Here is a 19700-nt window from a genome sequence, read left to right on the forward strand (position 1 = left end):
TCTCAATTAAATAACATCTATCGTGTGAGAGATCCTTATTTATATCGCCAATTTCTGAGGGTGCATTTATTACAAAGATCATTTGTTTATATCAAATTTGTTCATATTCCACGATCAGAAAATTCATTAGTAGATTTTTTCACTAATCAAGAATTAGATTGGCATATAAATCATTCATCACATTAAAAAATAAAAAATAATCGAATTATCATCTGTATATATATATGATCATCATGATAAACCGTTTGTACATAGATAGAGTTTTGTGTCCAAAATAATATACAAAATCAGGAAAAATGTCCTACAAAATTAGGGCTTATGCCCATCATCATGTTTAATAAAAAAAGATATAGTCATCCATCTATGGATCCTGTTGAGGATGAGCAGCAAGGAAGAAAATGATGGCATTTTCCCCCTGTCGAAATAGCCACACCCAAATCCCGTGGTACTCCCACCACGCGTCTTTGCATCTCCTCTGGTAGGTCCTCTATAGCCACCATAGGTACTTGGTAAGTTAACCTCACCAAGTTTCTCTGGACTACATGGAGGGTCCTCTCAATCTCTGCTGCGGCTCCTTATGCGTCTCTTCTGCAACGCCTATGTCGAGGTAGACCATCAAGTCTCACTGGTCCAACATCTGTGTCATGATCAATAATTTTGTAAGTATTTTGTCTCATAAAAAATATTTTTAGTTCATTTATACTTAAAATCCAAAAAACCTTTAAAAAATTAAAAAACATTTTTACCTATGGTGCCCCATGCTGCATCTGGTGGCAACACCAGATCTGGATCTCCTCTGAAGTCCATTCCGGCATAAGGGTAGTCTTCGACCGCAATGACCTGTTGTTCCCACAAAAGGAAAAACTCATCATCAAATGTATTCCTAGGGACCTCACCACCCCCTAGTCTTTTCATTAGATCAGCCCACATGCCCATCTGTGGATCCCTTGGGCTGCTAATGGTGGATAATACCTTGGGAAGAAGCCCAAGTACTCTCTCAAAGAAGAAGGAACACAAAATGGTTATGTATCCAAAGTTCTTTGTCTAACCCTTCTGGATAGAGGTAAGTTGTTTTTCATATTAGCTAACAGGGGTGTGCACCAATTGAAGGCTGTAGTGAGACAATCCACTACAAGACTCATTGAAACACGAGAGACCTAATGTAGAGAAGCAAAACCATTTACCATGGCAATGGTAAAAAGAATGATTCTCAATGATAGACTCTCTACATGTTTGATTGGGATCTGGGTTCGAATCTTCTCGGTGTTTCCTAGGCAACAAATGTGTATGTAGTCTTCCACACTAAGACTACCTCCTGTTCTTCCTATTGAATGGACCCTCTCTCCCCTCCGGGAAAGACCTGTGATGAAATAGATATTATCTATTTCAATCCTAAGAGGCATCCGATCAATAACAAAAGAATCTTCTTCTGGACTCCAGTAGTGGATTAACATCTTAAACAACCTGGTATTTGCCTTCATATTTAGCATTCTGAAAATTTTCAATAATTCGCATCCTTGTAAGGCATCTAATGCATATGGATCTTCCATTACTTCATTATAAATCACATAATTCTCTCTTTCACACCAAGTAATTGACATTCTATAAAAAAAAAAGATGTCTTGAATCATTAAAACCGTGTTTCAAATTTTGAATTTGCACACACGGGTTTCGGTATTCACACAGTCACGTATAGGGCTTTCCTATACGCAGTTCACATGTGTCCAACTTGCATGTACACAAAGGGAAAAAATTCAAACTAAATTCCCACTGTCAAATTTGTGACAAAAACATTTAAAAATCATTAAAACTTATTAAAAGCTCAGTTAGAAGGTTACCTGGAAGATTGGAGGCTATTTGAATGGATGAATTTGATGGAGTAAGCTTGCTTGGTTTTTTCTCCACAGCTCCTTCACCCAATTTCTCAAAACACAAATGAAGAATTGTGAGTCAAAAAGTCCTTATATAAGTTGACATATGAAAATTACTTTTTCTAAAGTTTATTTTTCTTTTTTGTGGGATTTTTGACCTTTTTGGCTTGGAGTGTTGGGATGGGTTGTTTTTATAGGATACTTTGGAGATTTTTTGAGAGATTTCTTTAGTTCCATGACTGCAGATCCATCATGGCAGGTATCGTTTTCTCACTGGCATATAGATTAGAGAATATTGTTTTTCGCTGCATTTTTCATACTAGCCTCCATACTGTGATATTTTTGCCATAGGATCAACCCCATCATGTATTGGTTCTAAAACCATTTTCACTCGCCAACTTGTAAAATCATGATATGATGGTAGAGCCAACCTTTACATGGGATTCTTAGTTAGATCCTTGCTAGCATATGTTTCCCATGCTGCTATATTACGTAGGCTCGAAAGTCCTCTTTAGTCCGCCCATGCCTTGTGCATTGAAGACTCGTTCTCTTACTTCTTCACTATTTTTCTAGCTTTATACCCTAGAGGCTCCTTTGTGTTGATTTGTATTGTTGCATTTCATGTTGACCATTTGTACCTTTTGGCCTTAAGCCGACTTCACTTGGACTCGTGTTTAAGCCACCTTTTGACCATGTCTTTTGTGAAATCAACCTTGCAATCACCTAGCCTCTGCAACTTGACACCTTTTCCCCTGTGGAAAGAACATTCCTTTGAGTTTCACTGACCAGTTTCATTACCTTGCATTGAGCATAGGAATGTTTCCCTCCCAGGAACTAGCACATCTGTATTTGGTCACTTGTTTTTTTCATTGTACTATAGGCATTATTTTATTCCTTTTTAGGCTTTCTAAATATGAAAAAGAGAAAAAAAAATTAATATTCCAAAAAAGAGCAAGAATGGGACATTATTTCCATAATTGATGGTAGCTAGATTCAATTGTGTCGCCTTTGAACAAAGCACTAAAATTAAGTCTTTCCTCCATTGGGATGGGTTGTAGTTTGACTTAGGAGAGCCTTAACCTTGTTATTGAGTCAGCACTCCTCCAGTTGGTTATCTCTTCCAATCATATGGAGAGTTTTTTTCATTCCTCCTGCATGAAAAACTTATACAAAGTTATCATATGCTGCCATGTAGTCACATTTGAGTCGTGCTCTTGTTCAAGGGAAGTAAACCTGAGTCGGACTTTCTACGGTGTCTCTTGACCTATTTTCAATCTTCCATCCCTGGTTGTTAGAGTCATGGTCATTACCACATCAGTTATTTGGTCCTTTGCTCGTGTTGGTTTGAGAAGGTCTCCACTGCCTTCTTGTTGGCAGGTTGTGCTCTTATCAACTACGACAAATTGCTCTGAGAGCATTCTAGAGCTGCACCATGGCCCTATTTTCATTATTGATAGGTCACCTCGTGCTCAGCATCGATCAGTATCATGGTTCTTTGACTGAGTGGTTTCCCTTGTGTTCAACGTCAGCATTCATTATCACACATTGTGATTCATGGATTACCTTGGTTTTCATTTGACCCTATTGGTGGATTCCTCGCCTCTATGTCAGCTTTCATTATTGGTTGGTTCAAAGGGTTTCTATCATGCGCTAGCCACATCTTGTGTACACTGCAAACATGCTTCGGTTGGGTTACTAAATCTTTATTCGTCTTATTCCTTCCACATTATTGGCCTACGGGTTAGACTCACACTGGATTGATGAAGGATGCCTTAATGCCTTCCTTCCAGCAGATCTTTTCCCATTAACTTCAACTCATTGCTCTGGGAACAAGGTCTAGAGTTAATTTGGCAATACCTTAGGGTTTGCAGTCATCAGTGGCAGACTCCTTCGCTATCGACAATGGAAAACATCATTGTCTCCTTATTGATAGATTCTTCCAAGTGTTCGACTTCAGCTCATTTATTCGCACTTGTTAGATTGTACTGGGTACCTTGGCTCTCATCATCATTATTGGTGAGTAGTCTCGCGTTTGTTAATGGTATACATCAATGACCAGTAATCAAACGATTTCTCACATGGTCGACTTTAGATCATTTATTCCCATTGTGTAGAAATGTACCATGGTGGTCGATGAAGACCTTGGGTTTGCATCAGCATTTCTTGGTTCACTTGTCAGTTGCTCCTATTTCTGCTAGTTGACACCATCCACCTTATATGTTGCATATTATTACAGCTACATCCTATATGTTGGCACCCGAGTTGCATGTAGTACCATTTGTTCCACCATTTGACTTAGTACTTTTTGGATCAGCTTTATGACTTCAGTGATCAGCTTTCTACTTTAGCATCATTGATCAGTTCTTTATATATGATATTGAGACATGTACTTCTATGGATATGATCGGATGATCCACTATGTATTTTCAGTCCTTTTATACTTGTATACATATTGGATTTGCTTTTGTACTTGACATGCAGACATGTTTTATTATCTCTGAGCATGGGTATGCCCGCCTTAAATAGCAGCTTTCTTTCTGATCTCTTTCACTGGCTTGGCAGGCTGAATTCTGATGAACTCCTCTCAGGTCTTGGCAGGATTCCTTATATACGCTTAATACATTTCGACCATCATGTACCCCTTCTGACCTCATATATTAGTGGGCATCTATTATAGCACTATTTACCACTCTTGGTAGTTTTGATGCTCAGGTTATGGCCTAGGGCAACCCTTCCTTTCCAGACTTGGTCCAAATTCTAAAAAACAGTGTTTTAATTCCCATACTTTATTTTTCCCTCTATAAAAAGTGTTTACACGCGGTTCAATCTATACCCAACCCGCGTATATGTGTTAAAACACTAAAAAAATATATAATCTCCTTAAATTCGGGTAGAGTTTATGGGTTTTACCTGTTACTCACCTACTATAGCCCGTGACCCAACTATTTCCCAACTAAAAAAAACAAACAAACAAACAAACAAACAAACAAACAAACAAACAAACAAAACAAAACAAAACAAAACAAGACAAGACAAAACAAAAAACAAAACAAAACAAAAAACAAAAAACAATACAAAAAAACAAAAACAAAAAAAACTAATTTGGAGAAGTATAAATAAACCTCTATGGGAACGCCTAAGGGGGAGAGAGGGGAGATATTGATATTATAGTTGATTACATCTCTAATCAAGTCTGAAGAAATCCCTATGCCTCCTGCACTCCCAAGTTATAGGAAACCTTTGCTTCCTTCTTGAGGTGTCCATCATCTTTGTATGGCATCCTGGTGTACCTTTACGGAGGACGACTACTGAGGCTTGGGCAAGACAGATCTGGAGGATGGTTCCACTTGGAGCTAGAGGAAGACTCAGGTTGTAGTTTTCCACATTTCATTTAGCTTACATCAATAAAGAAATGTTGTTATGTTCTTGATATTTATTGTGTTTATGCATTAATCTATGTTATGATTTACATATGAAATCTTATGTTAATGCTCATTTTCTCACATGCTTATATGATTTAACACCTATATCATGAACATGCTTTCTATTACTGCTCTTGTATATGCTTTGCTTGGATAATTTATAGGTTCTAAAGGCATCGGAAGGAGCAGAGGGTTTGGAACCTGTGGGATCGACCTCGAACGTAGGACCTCCAGGTAATACCTCTTCTTCCTAATTCAGTGGTTTAAGTTGCACTCTGAAAGAAGCTTGCAGTAAATGTTCACAACAGTTTCCTTTGCTGACCAAGTCCAACTCATGCCAGGAAAATAGTTTTGGGCATAGATCGCATCTAATAAGTAGACATGTAGAACTTGGCTTACTTACTCTTGTGAGGCTTCTTAGAATTAGTTACATGTATCCTCAATTGTTGAGCTAACAATTCCGACTAGTTAAATGGTTTTCCTTCTTTCAAAATATGATGTAGAAAAAATGCCCATCCTTTGGGAAAGGTCTCAGTACTGTTTTGACCATAGATCTGACAACATAGAACTATCAAGTACTAAAATGCCTTCCTGAGAGATTTGGTCTTTATAAGTATTGTTGGGTGTCTAGCAGAATTTAGATTGCTCTTTCACCGAACCTTTGATGACATCTTTTGTGCTCAGGTAACAGGTGACTACATAGAAGTGGGAATCCATGTAGGATTCTAGCGACGGAAAATGATACATACACTGAAAATCATGTGACGTGAAAGAGGTAAGCCTTTTTCCACTAGCACTGCTAAGGATCCTGCTCTTTAAATCCGTGTGTGACAAGATCTGGTTGGCAATGTTTGTGTAAGGAAATACCGAAAACCTACATGCAATTTTGTGCAATCCTGACTTCTAAACATTCATGTAAACTTGTTTGTCCTCAAGATTTTCTTTGTAGTTGGTTGTTGAGAAAAAATATTCCACTATGTCATGTAATGTCTGAATCTTTCTCAATTAGTAGTTTATTCTCTTAAAGAACTAGCATAGTGGCAGGAACACTCTCAACTATTTCACCAGTGTTGCTCTTTATGGTTTCTTTGAGGTAGATATTTATGGTACCATGATGATAACAACTTGTGGAGATATATAACCTCAAAAAGTTGCAGTACCTCTATGACAAAATGCACTCATGGCAAATAGAAGTTAGTTCAAGCAAAACAATCTATTCAATAAGATCAATGTAGCAACTCACACACTAAGAGGAAAGATTTTGCAATTCCTGGGCTAAAGGTGGGAGATTGGCCTCATGAACCGCATATTGCATAGTCTTAGCAGTCAAGGAGACAACTAGAGGCTTGAAACTGCGCAATGCACAGTCCCAGCTGGGCAAATTGACGGAAGGAACTGCACATTGTGCAGTCCCAATGACCAGGGCTGATGGTTGAGTCTTGTAACTACGCAATGTTCAGTTTGGCAAGCCAGTGACTACACATTGTGTAGTCTCAGAGGCCAATCTCAAGACTTTCCTCTTGAAGATGCAAAATGCGCAGTTGGGGAAGGAAACTACTGGCCATGATTGTGTAGTTATGCCCGAGAAGAAGAGAAAATAGTGACAGATATGAGTGTTGGGGTAGGAAAGAATGTAGTTCTGGCTAAGGGAAAGATATATCAATGAAAATTAAGTGCTAGAAACAAGCATCCAAAGGAAAAATGAACATGCACAAAGTTGCCCAACAATGGAAACTATTGTTGGCCAAAAACCAAGAAATCAATGTGACGTTATGAAAATGTCAACGACAGACCAAACCAACACATGTAGAGGCTAATATAAGTTAAAATGCTAGCTACTATGAAAATAAATAGGAAAAATAGCACTTGTAGAAGCAAAAGCGACACATGCAAAACTTACCCGGAAAAGCTTCATAAACTTAGACGAAAGCTCCTTGATATCCTTGGGAAGGTTAGAGCTCCAAGATCAAGTGTGAAAGTGAGCTTTAGGGGTGTCTATTAAATAGATCTAGGAAAGTTAGGTTTTCTGACGCACATGCCTAAAATCAAGGAAAAGGCGCCACTTGTCTAAAATTCATAACTAACAACTTAATGGACTTAACCACATATTAATTGGGCAACTCCTATTTTTTAGGGATGTACAGTCTACTTTTTCAGGAAACTACTTGTTCACATTAACATATGAGATTGTGCAATTCCCAAGCTGAAGGGCCTATGCAATTCCTTGCATCAATGAATTGCATAGTTTCTTAGGGGAAGAGAATATCTTGTGCAGTTTCTAAGCTCAAGACTATTAAAGAATCCGTTGAAGAATCAAGGGAAGTTATGTATAGTAGGATTCTTCTAGACTTGATAACAATTCGTGAAGCATTGTTCCAATTTATCTTTGTTAGCTTGATCTTCTTCTTCTTCTCATTACTGTGTTTGTTTACTTCATCAAACTACTACCAAAACACAAGAAACAAGAACACAAGATGTTGGCTCTCTGCTAGGGAAAAACCTCTCTCTCTTAGAGAGGAAAACCCTTTCATAAATTTCTCTTATTGAAGCTTCTATTGATCAATGCCAAACCCTAGACCCTTGACAAGAAGATCCTCCCAGAACAAGTCAAGCCCTTTCAAGATCACTTCCTCTTGCAACACTTCATCCTCCCTCTTCCGACATTTCATCTTCCTCCTTCTGGCACTTTGTTCTTCTTCTTGTGGAAATTGTAGAAACCCTAAATGGTATGCCCTAGAGTGATACTTTTCCTTTTTCTTCCTTCCCTTGAGATGGATCTTTTCTAACTTAAGAATATGAACTTGTCACCTCCCAACCGGGCCTTCTTTTTTTCACAAATTTTGCAGACTTAGAGCAATAGTAATACAACCTTAATTCTTTGCACGTGTGAGGGGATACCTTCACAAAAAATATGTTAGATTCCTTCTTCTTCCTTCGCTTGTGTAGCCTTCTTTCTCGCTTGAATGAGAGGCCCTATAGGTACTCTTTTCTAGTCCAAACACTTCTCTGTTATGACTGCAATAGGAGAGCTTGATATGACAACAGAATAGTCTTTTTTCCTTCGCATGTGTGACTGCAATTAGCCCTAGAACAATTCCCAAAAACTTGCTTTACTTCCTTCCTTCTTCGTTGCACTTGGAGACCTCTTTCCTTGACTTATTCCTACCCTTTACTCTTCTTCTTTCTCACTGATTTCAGATATGATATATTTAATACTTTGAGGACATCGAATGGCTCCTTATATAGGAGTCTGCCTCCTTCTTTTAGGCCAACTTGAGGCTGACATGAACACTTGAAGCCGACTTGCTCTATATAATTCGGATTACTTCTTTTGATGGTGCCAACGCTTGGAGGAGGCTTATGACTTTGCTTGGAGGTCTTCTTATGACTCTAATACATATTATTACATAGTGTAACAAGCCCATAAGGGTCTTTAATAAATACATTGACTCTTTGACTTCCTAGAAGCACTTAAATATGTGCTTGACCTAATCAATGAGCAAGAAACTCATTATTATAAATAACAAAAATAATATTTCTTTTTCTTTACAAGTAAAAAGATCAAAATTATGTTTATGAATACCGGACCTAGTTACACTTTCTTCAACACTCCCTCTTAACTAGGGAGGTATTCATAAATCATTACAAGGTGTTTGGCTATTTTTAATCTTGAAGAATTCACATAAGAGAAACTATATTGGTGATCCATCTGCAGTAGCATCATAGTAATCAACATTGTTCATATCAAGGCCTTGACTAATAGCTCTATCTCTCATAAGATCAAAGCACAATGTTGGTGAGACCAATGACTTATAGACACCTTATTCATTGTCTCTCAAGGTACATACCCACCCAGGTGTTCACTGAGTATGACCTTCTAGGACTATTATTGTCTTGGGTTCCCATCCCTCAAAGAATATTGGTCCTCTTGCCTACTCTTGTCTTGGATGCCTACACATCCTCAAAGAGTATCGGATGCCATATGATTACCCAATCCTCCCATTCTTTCTTCCCAAGTGAAGACAATAATGTTGTGTCTATCTCTTCCTCTTAATTGAGGAAGACATGCCCAAGTTTCCTCTAACAAGGAACTTGTCCAAGCTCCTTTGTAATTGGGAACTTGTTATAACTCCCTCTTTGCTAGGGACTTGTCCATTTATCATCAACTTCTTCTCCGTGGGTCCTTCTGTTGCTTGATCTCCTTCTTTCCTTTGATGTCATGAAGTCTTTATTTGAACTTCTTCTTGGTAGGGCATAGGCCATTGATCACTTTCCTTCCTGGCTTGTCATGTCATTGCTCCTTCATGGAAAGTGGCCTTCTTGATGTATTTCAAGTTCCTTCATCATCTGGCTACTCCTTTGTCATTTGTTTATGCTTCAGAATACTTATCACATAGATGCTTAGTTGTACTTGCTTGTTCCCATTCTTCGATTTAGTATCCCTTCATGACTTCATCCTGACATTGCTCCAACATTAAATAGTGCTTTTCTTGGGTCGCTTCTTCATCATGACATATTTGTAGATTTTAATCAGTTATTTGCACCTTAATATATCCAAGGCCTTCATAGGTGTCAAGGGTCCTTTGATATTTTTCTTCGTTTGTTAGAGTTGTCATTCCTTCTTTCGGGAGATGTCTTTAATGGACCTTGTCAGTTAGTGATTCTTTATGACATGGTTTTCTTCACATTTGTGATCTCTTTCTTCATTTTTGTCTTCTTGAATTGTTTAGATAACAACCTTATACTTCCTCATGAGAGCACTTTCTTCATTACCTACTTCTTGGACTAGTCAACATTTCTTCTTCACTTGCTTCTTAGTCAGCAATCTTATACTCCTTAAGAGAGTATTTCTTCTTCACTTGCTTCTTGGACTAGTCAACAACATTATACTCCTTATGTGAGCATTTATTTTTGTTGACCTTTATTAGATGTAGTACATGCTCTTGACTATGTCTTCGGTGAAAGAGATCCTTTTGTACTTGATCATGTTTTTAGAACTATACCCATGACTCAATAACATATATGATGGCATGACTTAAACTTTGATGCATACATACCTCATCTTGATTTTTCCTTGATCATCTCGGCTTCATTTGATGGTCCTTTTTTATTGGTGTAGCCTTTCTTGCTTCATCTTTTCTTGTCTTCATATCATCCTTCCTTGTATTCCATGAATAGAATTCCCATTGATACATTTTCTCTTATTTATGAACCTTATTTTGAAGATTCTTGTCATAGGATCTTGAAGACCCTCATCCTGCAAATGTTTCTTCCTTTTGATGATGGAGGCCTTCCATGATTTTTAATCATGATCAATTATTCTTTTATCATGGATGATGTCCTATAATAGGTATGCTCCTTCTACATGAATATTTTGAACTATATGTACACCATGCTCCTACATTCTAGAAGATATTTATAACCATGCATTTTGTTCTATTTCTACATGCTCTTATACTACTCAAAATTTGAAAGAAGATTTCAAGTAAAGAAGTAGACTTTGTCATAGTAGAGATCTAGAGGATCTTCCTTCTTCGGCTTCTTGTCTTCTTCTTTCACCTCTTGAGTTATATGAGCTTCTTCCCTTTTTCTTTTGTTGTTGTTGTCCCTCTTAAGTTTAGGACAATTACTTTTGTAGTGTCCATATTCTTGGCATCCAAAGCATTGGACTTTGGACATATCTCTATTGTTTGTTCTTCGTGGACCAAATTTGCCAAATTTTCCCTTTCTCTTGGCCATGGTTGCAAATGATTGCTCCTTTGATCCCACATCATCTTTTTCTTTGAGTCTAGTTTCCTCTATCTTGCATAGAGACCATAATTCACTTAGTGGGGTAACTTCCTTCTTGGCATATATGCTTGATGTGAAGTTACCCCAATCCTCAGGTAAAGAATTGAGTAACACGGTTGTCATTTCTCTGTCAGACATGACTTCTCCCAGTTCTTGAAGTTGATCCCTCATCTCAGAGATCTTCATGAAGTATGGAGCTATTCCTTCCTTTGATATCTTCATCTTGTACAAATCATTTCGTAGAGATATCACTTCTCCAGTTGTGCTTACCGAGAATAGCTCTATTAGCTTGTCATATATTTATTTTGATGTTTCAAATTTGGAGACATAAGGAATGAGAGAGTCTTTCACAGATTCTATTAGAATCCTTTGAGCTCTTGTCTCATCCTTATTTTACATGGCTAAGGCTTGAGTTTGTTCCTGAGCATGGATAGTGGCGTTCCCTTTGATGTGATCTAGAAGCTCATTCTCTTTGAGAAGTAAATTAGTCATCTTCTTCCATGCAAGGAAGTTAGTGGTCCCAACCAATTTGTTGCTTTGTTTGCAAAAATACATTGAGGTATATTCAGAAGGGGACATATACTTACTTGATAGATTTTGAGATGTAGTGGACTTGCCTTCTTCTTGAAGACTTGATGGCTTGCCTTCCTTAGATCTTGATGTTCTTCAAGTTGCTTTCTTCAAATGGACTTGTTTGATGATGATATTTTCTTGATGACTTGGCTTGTAGTGCTTTTCCTTTTTAGATGGTGTAGCTTGATGTAGGTCCCTCTTTGATTTTCTCTTCTTGTAGGTGCCTTTATACAAAAGGCTTCTCCTCTTTCTTTGTAGTCTTCTTGTAGTCATTTCTTGTTCTTGATGTGATTGAGACTTCTTAACTTGATTCTTCAACCTTGTAGTTGTCCTTGAGATGTTATTCCTTGATGAGTCACCTTATGAGTGTTCTTGAGATGCCCTTTCCTTGATGTGTCATCTTAGTTCTGATACCATGTTGAAGAATCAACAACAGTTATGTATAGTAGGATTCTTATAGACTTTATAACAATTTGTGAAGCACTTTTCCAATTTATCTTTGTTATATTTATCTTCCTCTTATTATTATTAGTGTGTGTGTTTACTTCATCAAACTGCTACCAAAACATAAGAAACAAGAACACAAGATGTTGGCTCTCTGTCAGGGCAAAACCTCTCTCTCTTAGAGAGGAAAACGCTTTCGTAAATTTCTCTTATTGAAGCTTCTATTGATCAATTCCAAACCCTAGACCCTTGACAAGAAGATCCTCAAAGCACATTTCAAGCGCTTTCAAGATCACTTCCTCTTGTGACACTTCATCCTCCCCCTTCCAACACTTTGTCTTCCTCCTTCTGGCACTTTGTTCTTCTTCTTCTGATAGCTATAGAAACCCTAGATGTTATGTTGTATAGTGATCCTTGTCCTTTTTCTTCCTTTGCTTGAGATGGAGCCTTTCTAACTTAAGAAGATGAACTTGTCACCTCCTAACCAGGCCTTCTTTTCTTCATGAAGATTGCAGACTTAGACCAGCAATAATACATCCCTAATTCTTCGCACGTGTGAGGGGATACCTTCACAAAAACTATGTTAGATTCTTTCTTCTTCCTTCGCTTGTGTAGCCTTATTTCTCGCTTGAATGAGAGGTCTTATAGGTACTCTTTTCTAGCCCAAACACTTCTCCTTTATTACTGCAATAGGAGAGCTTGATATGACAACATAATAGCCTTCTTTCCTTCGCAAGTGTGACTGAAATTAGCCCTATAACAGTTCCCAAAAACTCAATTTACATCCTTCCTTCTTCACTGCACTTGGAGACCTATTTCCTTGACTTCTTCCTACCCTTTACTCGTCTTCTTTCTCACTGATTTCAGAGATGATATATTAATACTTTAAGGAGGTCGAATGGCTCCTTCTATAGGAGTTTGTCTCCTTATTTTAGGATGACTTGAGGCCAACATGAAGATTTGAAGCCGACTTGCTCTATATAATTCAAATTGCTTCTTTTGATGGTGCCAACGCTTGGAGGAGGATTATGAATTTTCTTGGAGGTCTTCTTATGACTCTAATACATATTATTACATAATGTAACAAGCCCATAAGGGTCTTTAATAAATTCATTGACTCTTTGACTTCCTAGAAGCACTTAAATATGTGCTTGACCTAATCAATGAGAAAGAAACTCATTGTTATAAATAACAAAAATAATATTTCTTTTTCTTTACAAGTACAAAGATCAAAATTATATTTATGAAGACCGAACCTAGTTACACTTTCTTCAACAAAATATAGGGAAATTAGATATGGTAGGATTCTTCTAGACTTGATAAACAATTTGTGAAGTACTTTTTCAATTTTCCTTGTTAGCTTGACCTTCTTCTCTTATTCTTAGTGTATGTGGGTTTACTTCATCAAAGTGCTACCAAAACACAAGAAACAAGAACACAAGGTATTGGCTCTCTACCAAGGCAAAGCCTCTCTCTCTTAGAGAGGAAAACCCTTTCCTAAATTTCTCTTATTGAAGCTTCTATTGATCAATGCCAAAATGTAGACCCTTGACAAGAATATCCTCCAAGCACAAGTCAAGTCCTTCCTTCTTACAACACTTCGTCCTCCTTCTTCCAGCACTTTGTTCTTTTTCCGGCAACTAGTGATAGTCCTTGTTATGCTAGCTCTATAAGAGATACTCATCTTTGATCCTTAGAGAAATCTTTCACCTATGAGGATACCTTTCTTCTCTTACTCAACCGAGCTTCATCTTGATGTGTAGTTGTAGACTTGTTATGACAACAGTGCAACCCTATTTCTTCACATGTGTGAGGGGTTTCCCTATGTATTTGACCTCTTCTTTCTTCGCTTGAGAGAGCCTCTTCTTCGCTTAAGTGGGAGGCCTTATAGGCCTATGTTTCTAGCCCAAACAATGATGGATATGTGACTGTGGTAGAGGGTTGTTATGACAACAGATAGCCCTTCCTTTTCTTGCACGTGTGACTATAATTTGACCCTAAAACAGTCCTCTAAGGCTCGATTTTGTTCTCTCCTACTTCGCTGCACTAGAGGCTCCTTTTCCTCGTCTTCCTTCACCCTTTCCTCGGCTTCCTTTCTCGCTGATTTCAGAGATGATTGATGATATCATTGGAGGAGTGGACAACCTCTATATATAGAGGTTTATCCCTCCTTTAGGCTGACTTGAGGCCGACTGGAAGACTTGAGGCCGAATTGACTTTTCCACTTCGAATTAACTTCTTTGGTGATGTCGTTGCATGGAGAGGACTTGTGACTTTGCTTGGAAGTATTCTTTTGATTCTAATACTAATATATACATTGTGTAACATTCCCTTAAGGGTCTTCAACATTTCTTTTGAGGCTTTGACTTACCTATAGCACTTTGACATGTGCTAGACCTATTCAATGAGCAAGAAACTCATTGATATAAATAACAAAAATAATATTTCTTTTCTTTTATAAATACAAATATCAAAATTACATTTATGAAGACCAAACCTAGTTACACTTTCTTCAACACTCCCTCTTAACTAGGGAGGTATTCATAAATTATTACAAGGTGTTTGGCTATTTTTCAATCTTGAAGAATTCACATAAGAGAAACTAGATTGGCAATCCATCTGTTATAACATCATAGTAAACAACATTGTTTATAGTAAGGCCTTGACTAACAACTCTATCTCTCATAAGATCAGAGAATAATGTTGGCGATACCAATGATATATAGTCACCTTTATCATTGCCTCTCAAGGTACATACCCACCCAGGTGTTCACTGAGTATGACCTTCTAGGACTATTCTTGTCTTGGGTTCCTAGCCCTCAAAGAATATCGGTCCTAATGACTACTCTTACCTTGGATGCCATACACATCCTCAAAGAGCATTGAATGTCAGATGATTACCCAATCCTCCATTCTTTATTCCAAAGTGAAGACAAGAATGTTGTGTGTATCTCTTCCTCTTAATTGGGAAAGATATGCCCAAGTTTCCTCTGACCAGAAACTTGGCCAAACTCCTTTATAATTACGCCGTAAGGCGTTTCCCTCTGAGATCCATCCCCCATTTTGCCTACGTGTCCTCCTCTGACGCCGTACGATGAGATGTTAGACGATTACAAACACCACAACCGTCGATCAAAAATGTCACTGAGGCGGTCCGGGTAATGAAGAGCGCGGAGTGCCAATCGCCGGTCCGGGTAATGAAGAGCGCGGAGTGCCAATCGCCATTCCAGAGGTAGGGTTTCTCCAATGGTGTTCTCCAGGCGGGCGTCAGGACTTGCCTCCTCTGGATCCCTCAGGACTTGCCTCCCCTGCATCCCTCCACGCCGCTCTGGATCCCTCTGAATCATCCATGCAATATCCCTCTCAATCATCCATGCGTTGTATTGCAGAGGTTGGCAACAAACCCTTGCGTAGTGCCTTTGTTTGGAAAACCAGTAGGTCTAGATGCAGCCGCTGAACATACGACAATTGAATTAACACAGAGAAGCTAAAACGGTGGTGTCAATGGGATTCACTCACACAGAAAGGCGGCTTTATCAATTGATGTTTGCTGACCGTGACTATGATAAACTCGATGGAACTGGAGACAGGGCATCTCTTTCTCTCAAGGACAACGACAACGCCAAGCCTCTTGTGACTGTTGACAACTGTTTGGAGAGGGGGTATTCTGTGGTGACTGTTCAATGTAAAGACAGACCTAAGCTTCTCTTTGATATTGTTTGCATCTTGACAAATATGGAGTATGATAAACCTGGTCTAAAGCAGATGCTTTCAAATAGAATTTGATAATAAACAACCGGCTCCTATTATCTTATGGTTTTCACATGCCGACCTGCAGCCTGATTTACTTGGTTAATATGCCCGTGTGCGCGGTGGATTTGTGGCATATTCATACGAACAACTTTTTGGATGTTTTGATATTAGCAAAATCAGGTAATAAACTTCCGTTACAGGTTTCCTCTGCTCAATGTTTTTTTTCAGATCGAATGTGAGGTCACCTAACTAATGCAGGAAAATCCACTGTAGGTAGTATTTCTTGTTGCGTTTAAATACATTTTGGGAAAAATCAACATGTACTGCTGCTTTCACCAACCATTTTCTGTTCTTTGAAACCGCTATCAAAAAAGAGTATGTCCTGTTGAAGTTACACCGTGCAGGGTAGAGAACTTCTGTAGGTTCATTTTGTGGTTTTCAATGTCTGAGCTAAATAATAATTCTTTTCAGTACTGCTTGTTTTTAAACTGGTTTAAGGATAACCCTGTTCTATGACGCCATACACCTTTTTTTTTTCAGATGAAAAAAGCGATATATTTATCAGTATAGAATTTACATATGATGCAAAATCTGCAGCACAAAGGTGCATATCAGAGTATTTCGTGGCAATGTTGATTTGCTCTTTCTGATTTCACGGGAGGTTGCTATGCGCTGTATCATGTCTCGAGTGTTGGACGTGCAAGGAGCCAAAACAGAACTAGAAAAGCAGTTTCACCTCCTTTTTTCACTTCCAGCCACAGGAAAATGCTCTAATATTGTGTAGGTGATTGTGTAGGTAAAGAAGAATGAAGGAGGTGAAATTGTCGTTTCTCCAATTTTAGTGTTCTTCTTTTATACCACAAAGGTCACAGGAAAAAGGGAAGAACGTCAATTTTGGTGTTCATCCCCTTCTCCAAGTCCATCTACCGCTGTCACTATTCTGTCTGCTCGAGGAAAAGTTGTCGGCACTCTAAACCACTTTGCTATAGGAGAAGCTGTCGGCACTGCAAACCACTTTGCTATAACAAGACACCAAGCTCAAGAAAGAACATATCCACCGTATCTACTATCTGCTCTACTTTGTATTTTGCCATTGGCATGTCTACCTGTAATATTAGTGTCTATGTAATACATTGTGATTTCGATGACATCAAGGGACTCAATGAGAAAGCTGTAGTTCTAACTCCTAAACTACTATTTTATGTGTGTTGATTCTTGAATACTCCAATTTCTTGTATGTTTGATGTAGGAATTAGTTGCATCAATATTAATATTTTGTAAATGTTCTAAATTTTTGAATATATATATATCCTTGTCACATTTCGAATGTTGTTGTGTCTTGTGTTGGACGCTCGTATCCACGTCTCTTGCATGTCCCAAGTCCTGGTGTTGTGCGACCTAGAATCCCATGATGAATTGAATCACAGATCCATTTTTAATTTCAAATGAGTAGAATTGAAAGAACATTTGATGTTGAGTCTCTCCAAGTTGTTTGAATCAGTTGTTTTATTTTGATGCATTGTATACTTGAGATTCAAAGTACTTGAATAAGTTTAAAAAATTTATATGCAGAAATCTTCCAAACTCATCTCTTAAAGGGGTTCTAGCACCAGAATTGGCCCTTCTAGCTTCGCTGCAGACACTGTAAGTGCCTATTACTCAAATGAAGCTTGCACATGAGCCAAGTTTTTGTACAGTTATAAGTTAGTGTAGAAATATGAATATGTTTGCCGAACTGTTGACATGAACAACCTCGAGCAAATTGGTATCTTATGCAGGAACCTTCGTGCAAACAATATACTGGGTACCATACCGAGAGAACTTGGTCAACTAAAGAATCTACAGAATTTGGATCTGGCTTTGAATTGGCTTAGTGGTGCCATTCCCAATGAAATTGGAAATTTGTCAAACATTGCCATAATGTAAGATAAATCCAATCTGGTGCACTTTGATCGAGCCCGACGCTGGATATTATTAACAAATGCATTAGCATGTCTCCCTTTTGATTCTTTTAAATGCACTCGCATAAGTATATACCTTCTTGTGTAGATCCCTGGAGGGCAATAATTTGGCAGGCACCATACCTCCAGAACAGCAGTTGACTCGGTTTTGGGTGCCAATTCCAACAACTTGGGTAAAAGTGAGCTTACAGTTAGCCATTTGAAGCTGTTCCCATGGCCAGATTACACAATTTGAAAACTTAATGTGTACAAGATCAAAATTCATTCAGTAAATAGCAACTTTGAGCATTGAAATAGATAATAAGAGCAAGAATTGAGGTGGGGTGTGAAAATCCCATAACTTCAAGTCATAGAGCTATTGGCTCTGAGCACCATGGATCCCTCAATTATGAAAAGTATGGAAGTAAAGTTAGATAAACTACCCAGCAAAGAAATTTTTCAGGCTCCTGATCTGCGCAAAGCATTCCAAGTAAGTATGCTTTTCTACCCTTGGTACAGACTCCAGAGTAGAACATTGGAGATCTTCAATTTCAAATTTCAATCCCAATGATTTAAGTATTATTTACTGAACCGAGTAGAGAGAATTTCATACTAAACCCACCGCAGTAAATTTTACTTGAAGAAAATGCTGACCCTCCGACTGCTCTGTCTCTTTATATTGATATGGGAATCCCAATTTCTCTCACCTATTAATCTTGATATGCATGCAGACTTTATTCAAAGGCAGATCATTTAGAGAGTTTACCAGTGGAGCTTTGTCCAGGGCCAAGGCTAAAACTGCAGTGGGTCCTTTGGAAACTATCTGGTAACTTTTCTTCATTCATTCTTCGTTTTATTCAGAGACAAGATGAAATGTTTTTAATCTTTTTATTGGAAATTTCAAGTTGCATTATGCAGACAGCATGGTGCTTACTCTATAAAGTCCAAGATCCTACTGGAAGTTACTGCTTAGTAATGGGCAAAATGGAAAGAAAACTCTTTTCTTTTTTTTCAATATCTATTATTCTTAGTATCCATTTAGGGTTGGGGGTGATGGGAGGAGGGTTCGGTTCCAGACATTTTTTTTCTTCCTGTTCTTACTGTTTTTTAGGTCTTGGGCTTCCTGAAATTTATAAAGCCTTTTATCTTTTGGCAGCAAAAAAGCCATCATTCAAATTAAGTGTGGCTGATTACAAGGAACTAACTAGAGATGATGCAACGCGGAAATGGTCATTTTCTCATGGGGTTGTTAACAGCTTGGACTGCTCAAAATGTAAACGTTAGAAATACTGATCGAATCCTCTTGAAACAGAAGTTCCAGCTGGCTACGAGAATCCTTGGGTCTGGGAAACCGTGGGTTGTCAGATGAAAGCAAGGGAATTTGGATGGTGGAGGATGAATGCTGGGACGAAAATTACCCACTGTCTCTTCCACAGTGCTATCTCGCTTGACCTCTTCTCAATGTTCATGGGATGCTGCAACCATGGTGGGGTGGTGATGATGCTTCTGCATCATTGAACTTGGTGGGAAAAGGTGCTTTTGAAGTAATCTGACTGTTGACATCCACTTTGAATTTGAAGTCAATATCTCTAAACGTTGTATGCATGGCATTGGATAAAGGTGACAGTTACTTGGAGGCTAATTCTCATTTTATCGGTGTTTTTTATTACTTGGAATTTTCTGAATTGGTTGGCCTTGGGAATCACTCCTGCTCAGTTAATTTTCTTCTACACTTGTCTCCATAACCCACAGAATTCAAGGCACTACAGTCACAAACAAAATTTTAAGAGTTTCTCATCATTGCTTTTGGAGATTTACATGTGGGTCTGCAAATTTGAGGTGTTTGAGAGCAGATTTGCACAAAGAATTTTAGCAAATTAATGATTATAAGAGCTGATCTGAACATT

At 38.2% G+C, this 19700-nt stretch overlaps 2 long non-coding RNA genes across 2 annotated transcripts; both read left to right on the plus strand.

Annotated features, from left to right (window-relative positions):
- Window positions 1-17246: 17246 nt before the first annotated feature.
- On the plus strand, window positions 17247-18018 carry LOC149167659 (uncharacterized). Its single transcript, XR_016260571.1, has 3 exons — window positions 17247-17497; window positions 17632-17775; window positions 17903-18018. It is a non-coding gene; the product is annotated as an uncharacterized LOC149167659 (long non-coding RNA).
- A 6-nt stretch (window positions 18019-18024) lies between these two features.
- LOC149167660 (uncharacterized) lies at window positions 18025-19412 on the plus strand. Its single transcript, XR_016260572.1, has 3 exons — window positions 18025-18283; window positions 18525-18619; window positions 19106-19412. It is a non-coding gene; the product is annotated as an uncharacterized LOC149167660 (long non-coding RNA).
- Window positions 19413-19700: the final 288 nt, after the last annotated feature.

This window comes from Pinus tabuliformis, chromosome 5_1 (genome assembly GCF_031772625.1).
Source record: "Pinus tabuliformis cultivar Carrire ecotype Pingquan chromosome 5_1, CPIR1, whole genome shotgun sequence".
In the NCBI taxonomy this organism is placed as follows: Eukaryota; Viridiplantae; Streptophyta; class Pinopsida; order Pinales; family Pinaceae; genus Pinus; species Pinus tabuliformis.